The 6,724-nt window shown below is 31.2% G+C and overlaps 1 long non-coding RNA gene across 1 annotated transcript; it reads left to right on the forward strand.

Moving 5' to 3' along the window:
* Positions 1-400: 400 nt before the first annotated feature.
* Positions 401-1,588, forward strand: LOC123262303. Its single transcript, XR_006508910.1, has 2 exons — positions 401-780; positions 1,253-1,588. It is a non-coding gene; the product is annotated as an uncharacterized LOC123262303 (long non-coding RNA).
* The last annotated feature ends 5,136 nt before the right edge of the window (positions 1,589-6,724 follow it).

Genomic DNA, 6,724 nt, shown 5'->3' on the forward strand with positions numbered 1-6,724 from the left:
GGAGATTTTTAATCTAATTAGAGATCAATAAGTAATATTATAATAAATAGTAATCGATAATAGTAAAAAAAATAAATAAGATAAAAATCTGGCCACCTAAATAATGTTACAAAATAAAAAAAATCTGAATGCATTTATCGATTTAATTATTGAATAATAAATTTAATAAAATGAGCAATTATGTCAATTGTAACGTGAAACAGATGTTACTCAAAAGTGAGCAAACAACGAATTGAATTAAAAACAAACAGAAACAGATACGTTAAAAGTTGAACTTTGTTTGAATAATTTCAGTCTGACGCACTAGTCAAATCGCTATTCAACCAACATCCAAAAAATAATTTAAATTCCTGTTGCCGAATCTGTTCGATGTGTAATAATTAATAAATACCAAGAATTAAGCATCTATAGATAAATTGAGCAAACACGACTGTTATTTATTACTACAATAAATTGATTTATGGATCATTTTCGAAAAAATATAATAACTTAACTGTTTTATCTTATCGATCGACCATTAATGTTAATAGGCTTATAATAAAAGTACCGGGCGGCTCCGCAGATTCGTTAGTCGATTCAAAGTGTCAATAGTTGATGTAAATTATAATTATAAAATGAAGCTCAAGAACGCCTTGATTTTGTTGTTTGTTTGCACGTGCAATTCTGTCTCAATGAAAGCTCTGAGGGAAGAGGAGATGATGAAGTTGTCCCTCAATAATTATACTTTATTGTGGGTCAACACTTTGACTGAATATATTTTGAACAACGAGAGATATAAGCGTAAGTAAATTAAAATTTTTTTTTTAATCAAACACGGAAATATTTAATTTACATCATTATAATGTAAAAAGTATAAAAATAATTAATAATTATCATTGGTATCCGGGGTCAAAGTTATAATTAAATTTATTGGACAATTATTAAAACGTTTAACGGCCGCTATAAAAAGACATTTAAATAAATAAACTTGTGTAATTATTATACTTACGATCGTGATAAATTAAAAAGTTATTTTTATCAATACTTTTGAGAAAATTTTCAATTTCTATTATTAATTTTTTTTTATTGATTTACTCTAGAAATAGATTAGAATTATTCTATAAAAAATTAATTTCAAATATCACAAATCCTTTTCTTATAGTATAAATTAACACTTTTTAAATCACATTTTTAATTGTAACTTTTTCACAAAATTGAACGCATTAAAAAATTTTTTTTTTTTAAATAAATCCACGGATAAAAAATTTTAAAGGTGACCAAAGCAAAGCCGAGGACTTTTTGCTACGCCGAGAATACATACTGTCGCAGTTCAAAAAATTCCGACGAGTTGGCCGAGCCAAAAGTTACTTTGCAAGAAATGACGTTTACAAAAACACGTTGAGAAGACGAAGCCTGCCACCGCCTATCAAGCCTGATTTGAGAAACGATGTGCAAATCACTAATATTTAGCCGGCGATTTAATATCTTATCAGCGAACAGCTGCCGGTTTTTGTACAGTCTACAGCTCACGCAAGCTCCCTAATTGTATAGTTTTTTCTAATAAAATATTTAAATTAAATTTATTAGTTTGCATGTAAAATAAAAAAAAGAGAAAGAGTTGAGTTGTAAAGATTTCTCTGGAGTACCAGAAGAGAGTCACGTGTCCGCCTTGACGTTTAGTTACCAAATGTTTATCTTTCTCACGATATGGTAACACACTGATGACTTGCACCAGTACCCAGTGAGTCTTTTAACGCCCATTTCATGTGGGTTACAGAACACTCTACACGGAATGGGTCTAAAGACCAGCTAAGGATGAAAAATAAACAAATAAAAAATATGTTAGTTAAATAACATCATGTGTGATGTAGAAGAGTCGACAGTCGAGTCAAGATATACCTTTACCTTAATATTAATACTCCTTTAGTCTCTTTCCACTCTCTTAGCTCTTGTCAATTTAGCTTCTCACTCTTGTCCAATCGTTATACACTCCACTCGACTTTTAGACTCGTAGCCAGGAGAGACAAGACCTGATAGACGGATTTGTTAATATTTAATGAGACTTATTAAATGTTAAATTTTCTTGGATAAAATTTTTATTGGGCCAAGAAAATTTTTAAATAAAATTAAAGTGCTTATTTTTTTTTTTTTTTTATTAAAAATTAATATTTTTTTGTATAAAGTTTCCTTAAAAAATTTTCAACTTGAAAAAAAGTTTTTTTTTTTTCATTTAAATAAATTTTATTAATTGAAAAATTTTTTAAAATTATCTTCTTGGCTCAAAAAATAATTTTATTTTTTTTTATCGCTTTAAAAAATTTTATTTCTCGTATTAAAATTAAATAAATAAAAATATTTTATATTTGCAACAGTTTATCGATAAAAATAAAATTAAATTATGAAAGATATAGCTAAAAAAATAAATGAACATTAATTGCTTATAGAAAGCATAAAAGTTTAGCTCTAAAGAGGCAATAAAGTAAAAAAGGTTAAAAAATAAAATAGTATATGAGGAGGTTGGAGAAGTGAGGACATACGAGATTCGTTACGGTGATAACTACCGTGTACCAGCTTATAGCCTCACAATCGAGCTCTCAGAAGTGACGATTGACGTGAGGACACGCGTTTTAAATACGCAGAGGTAATTATTCTCCGGATAACAGAAAATATCTCGTGACTACCCAGCACACATGTCGCTACTTAAACAAACTACACGTCCAGCAAAAAATAAGTAAGCAAATATAATTATAAGAAATAAAAAATAAAATATTCGAGGACTTTCTCGCAATTACGACCGAGACTTCCCACACTTGGCTCTAATAATTATCGAAATTTTTTCGATATCTTGGCTCGTTTACTCTAACAATACCGAGCATTGTCTAGCCGAGTCGTAATTCGCAATTAGCCTTCTGATTAATTATCGATGCATCGCTTAATTATTATAATTATAGTTTTGAAACTCGTGCGCGGGTTATCGGATGAACCCGAGAGCGAGCTCTATCTATCGGTGCTCTAAGTTAGTTCTCAGTCCGCTCTCGGGCTAGGCTGTATTTGTTTGTCTAACGTATACCACATATACATAATCCCGCTTATACTTAATGCATTTTTTGATAATGGAGCCGATTATACCGATCTGGGATCGGGATAGGGTTGCCTAAAAAAACCAAGGGTTAAATTATTTAACGGAAAGGGCGGACAACAATGCTAAATAACTTACGTTTGTTTTATTAAATAAATTCTCATTGAGCAAGTAGACTCCTAAAGTATCCGAGATGGTTTATTGGGGGAGTGGTAGATTACCGATTACCCAAACCGTTCAGGTTAATTATTTTTTCTGTTATTAATTATTTACTACATTTTAATTTTATCTTCAAGCTTTTGTCTTTTTTTTTTCTTCAAAATATTTTTTATTCAAATTTTTTTTATAAGTTGTCATATATTTTTTTCAATTCTACGGAACGTTTTCTAAAAAATGAGTACCTACATGCATTATTCGTCATATGTGAAGCTAGGGTCACATATCACATGTGTAAAGTCACATATGAGTAGACAATTTTTGTAATTTTTTAATATGGGCTTGTGGGTAGTCATTTTAAAGGAAATTTCATCCTCAATCATAAAAACATAATAAAAAAATTTTATTATTATTATTAAAATTACCTGGTACTTAATAATTTTAATAGACTTGAAAAATAGATTGAGTAGCAATTACAAGTGAAGAATTAATTCAGGTTAATTATTATTTCTGTTATTAATTATTTATGATATTTTAATTTTATCTTCAAGTTTTTATTCTTTTTTTTCAAAATATGTTTTATTCAAATTTTCTTTACGATTTGTCATATATTTTTTTCAATTCTACGAAAAATTTCCTGAAAAATGAATATTCACATGCATTTTTAGTCATATGTAAAGCTAGGGTCACATATCACATGTGTAACGTCACATATGAGTAGACAATTTTTGTAATTTTTTAATATGGGCTTGTGGGTAGTCATTTTAAAGGAAATTTCATCCTCAATCATAAAAACATAATAAAAAAATTATATTATTATTATTATTATTATTATTATTAAAATTACCCTGTACTTAATAATTTGAATAATAAAAAATTACTTTAAAAAAAAAGGTGTTAGATTGAGTAGCAATTACAAGTGAAGAATTAATTTAAAAAAAATAAGAGGGATTTGAAAAATGAAGTGTATTAACTCAGAAGTGATTGGGCGAAGCTGAGAAGAAAAATGAGTTCTCTCGGGCAAACGCAGAGGGTTATTCTCCACTACTTATATTATACTGGAAGGTGCATACTGTAAATGTAACCTTTATTTTATCCTTATTCTCGTTCCTCGAAGCGAAAGCCTCAATCAAATAAATAATTTTTAGGGCGAACAGGGCGGGCGCGAAGCCACGGCATAAATTATACGCCGACGCAACGAGGCGAGCATAATACCATCTTTCTCGGGCTTGTATACACTATATTACACTTCGAACAAAGTGTGTACCAAGTGGTGCGCTCGGAACAGCAGAACCGTAAAAAACAGTTCCCAAAAAAAACAAAAAACTCGTAAAGTAATTTTTAAATAAATAAATCGAGGGATTACGAAAATTGGCGGTAGTTTTAGTTTTTGTTGGGCCGAGCATTGGGGAATTAATTTTTTTTTTTGACAGACGCGTGACTCGATGTGAAATTAAGTGGCCTGTGGCTCATCAGATAACTAGACGTTTTTTATTTAGAAAAGAAGAGCAGTGCGCTGGAAAGGGAGGAGGGAGGAGGGACAAGAGGGCAAGAGGAGGAAGGAAAAATATTTGACCGGCATTGTTTGCGTCTCGGCGGACGATAATTCAGTAATGAAGGTAAGCAAACGTGACGAGGGCTATAATTACCGATACCACTATGGATAAAGAGTGAAACGATCCCTTAACTCTGCTGAGGTGCATTCACGGTGCTGCGCTCTACCGGGCCCGGGAGACCGAGATGGGACCGAGCTTTGACTTTCAGAGTACGGACCAGAGGGAAAAAACCGAGAAGACGCTCTTAGAATATGGGCAGCTCTAAATTAATAAATCAATGGCAGCCTTATCCGATCAGCCGTGGGTGGAGTTTGTTTGTTTAAGAGCTGGATTTATTAATTTTTCGCTGGGTGGTATTACAAACCTTCCATCCGGTCTATCGTGACGCCCCTATTGATATTTTCTCGTTCCTTCTGTGATGGCTCCACGCGGCTAATATTTTATTACTTTAACCACCCGAGGTCGCGACCTTTCAGCTCTACCAAATTCTTTTTATTTTATTTTTTCAATGTCGCAGACATTTTATTTAATTTGTTTAATTTTTATCACCTTCTGTGAACAGAAAAAAAAATGTACTCTAATTAAGTAGATTTAGATAGAAAAATGCTTAAACTAAGAAATTTTTTTTGGTTTAAGAAAATTTTATTCAAGAATTTTTTGTCTTAATTCTAGACAATAAAAGCTCTCAAAATTTTTCTCTTGATTTAATTTAATTTTTTTCTTTTTGAGTGTGTAAATTAAGTAACTTTAATTTAATACTAGCAACCTGCTTGCAGTCACAATGTGACTTCCCCATGACTTGTAAACTATAAATAAATAAAATTTTTGCTTTATTAAATAATGACTTTTGTTAAATTGCACTGTAATTTTTTAACTATTGACATTATTAAAGATATAAGCTCATCCCGATGTTGCACTCATCATGAGCTTTCATTTGAGTATACACAATCATTTTGATATGTTTTTCATATATACATTATATACATATATATAATATATATAAATATATGAAAAATTGATGTGGGTACTCAAATGAAAGGTCTTGATGAGTGTAACATCGGGATGAGCTTATATCTTTAAAAATGTCAATAGTTCACGAGATATAAAGTCATTTCTTAATTATGTATCTAGAGATAGAGCATTTTCGAATGCAGCCTAAATACTTATCATCATAAATTGACTATTGGTGAGAATGATATGAAACCATGAAAAGACACCACTGCAGGTCAAGACTTTTCCAACGATCCGAAATTTAACCATAAAAACCAATTTTATTATATAAACACACAGATCACAAAATTTTGCTTATTCTCTTAATAATAAAGATTATAATTATAAATAATATATATGATTTTTTATTACTTTTTTGAGAAAAATCAGAGAAAAAAAATTTTTTTCTCAGAATTTTGAGAAAATTAAATATGATTTGCAATAAAAAAAAATGTTGAAACTATTCTGCATCAAATTGAAAGGAGCGGCATTATAATTGCCGGTCGAGGCCCATTAGTGTCGAAATAACCGATGGAAATTGGATTTTTATTTAAAATTCATTTCTCGAGTCGGAACTTATACCAGCAAGTGTTTCACGGTATTTTCGCCCACGAGAGTTAAATCCTCGGAGGGTCCTTCCTCGCTTATCCTTGTACTTAACTCGGATACGGAGGATAACATATAATATAATGTAATAATAATAAGAAGTAAAGAAGTAAAGGGAATGGAGCTAAACGAAAAAAATTAAAAAGTGCGCGGGCGCAAACGCGGCACCTTTAAAAACGTTATCGACGCACGCGCTCGTCACCGATCGCCCGATCCGCGGCTCAGCTGAGACGGACCGCCACGTACTTTCGTCGCGCACGAACGCCGGTTAATAACAATTTGCCGCTTGGACCGTACTCTACGCTTCGAGAATATATTGTATGTGTAGTAACTCGGAATAGTATATAATATATGTGTA

The sequence above is a fragment of the Cotesia glomerata genome, linkage group LG3 (genome assembly GCF_020080835.1).
Source record: "Cotesia glomerata isolate CgM1 linkage group LG3, MPM_Cglom_v2.3, whole genome shotgun sequence".
NCBI classification, from domain to species: domain Eukaryota; kingdom Metazoa; phylum Arthropoda; class Insecta; order Hymenoptera; family Braconidae; genus Cotesia; species Cotesia glomerata.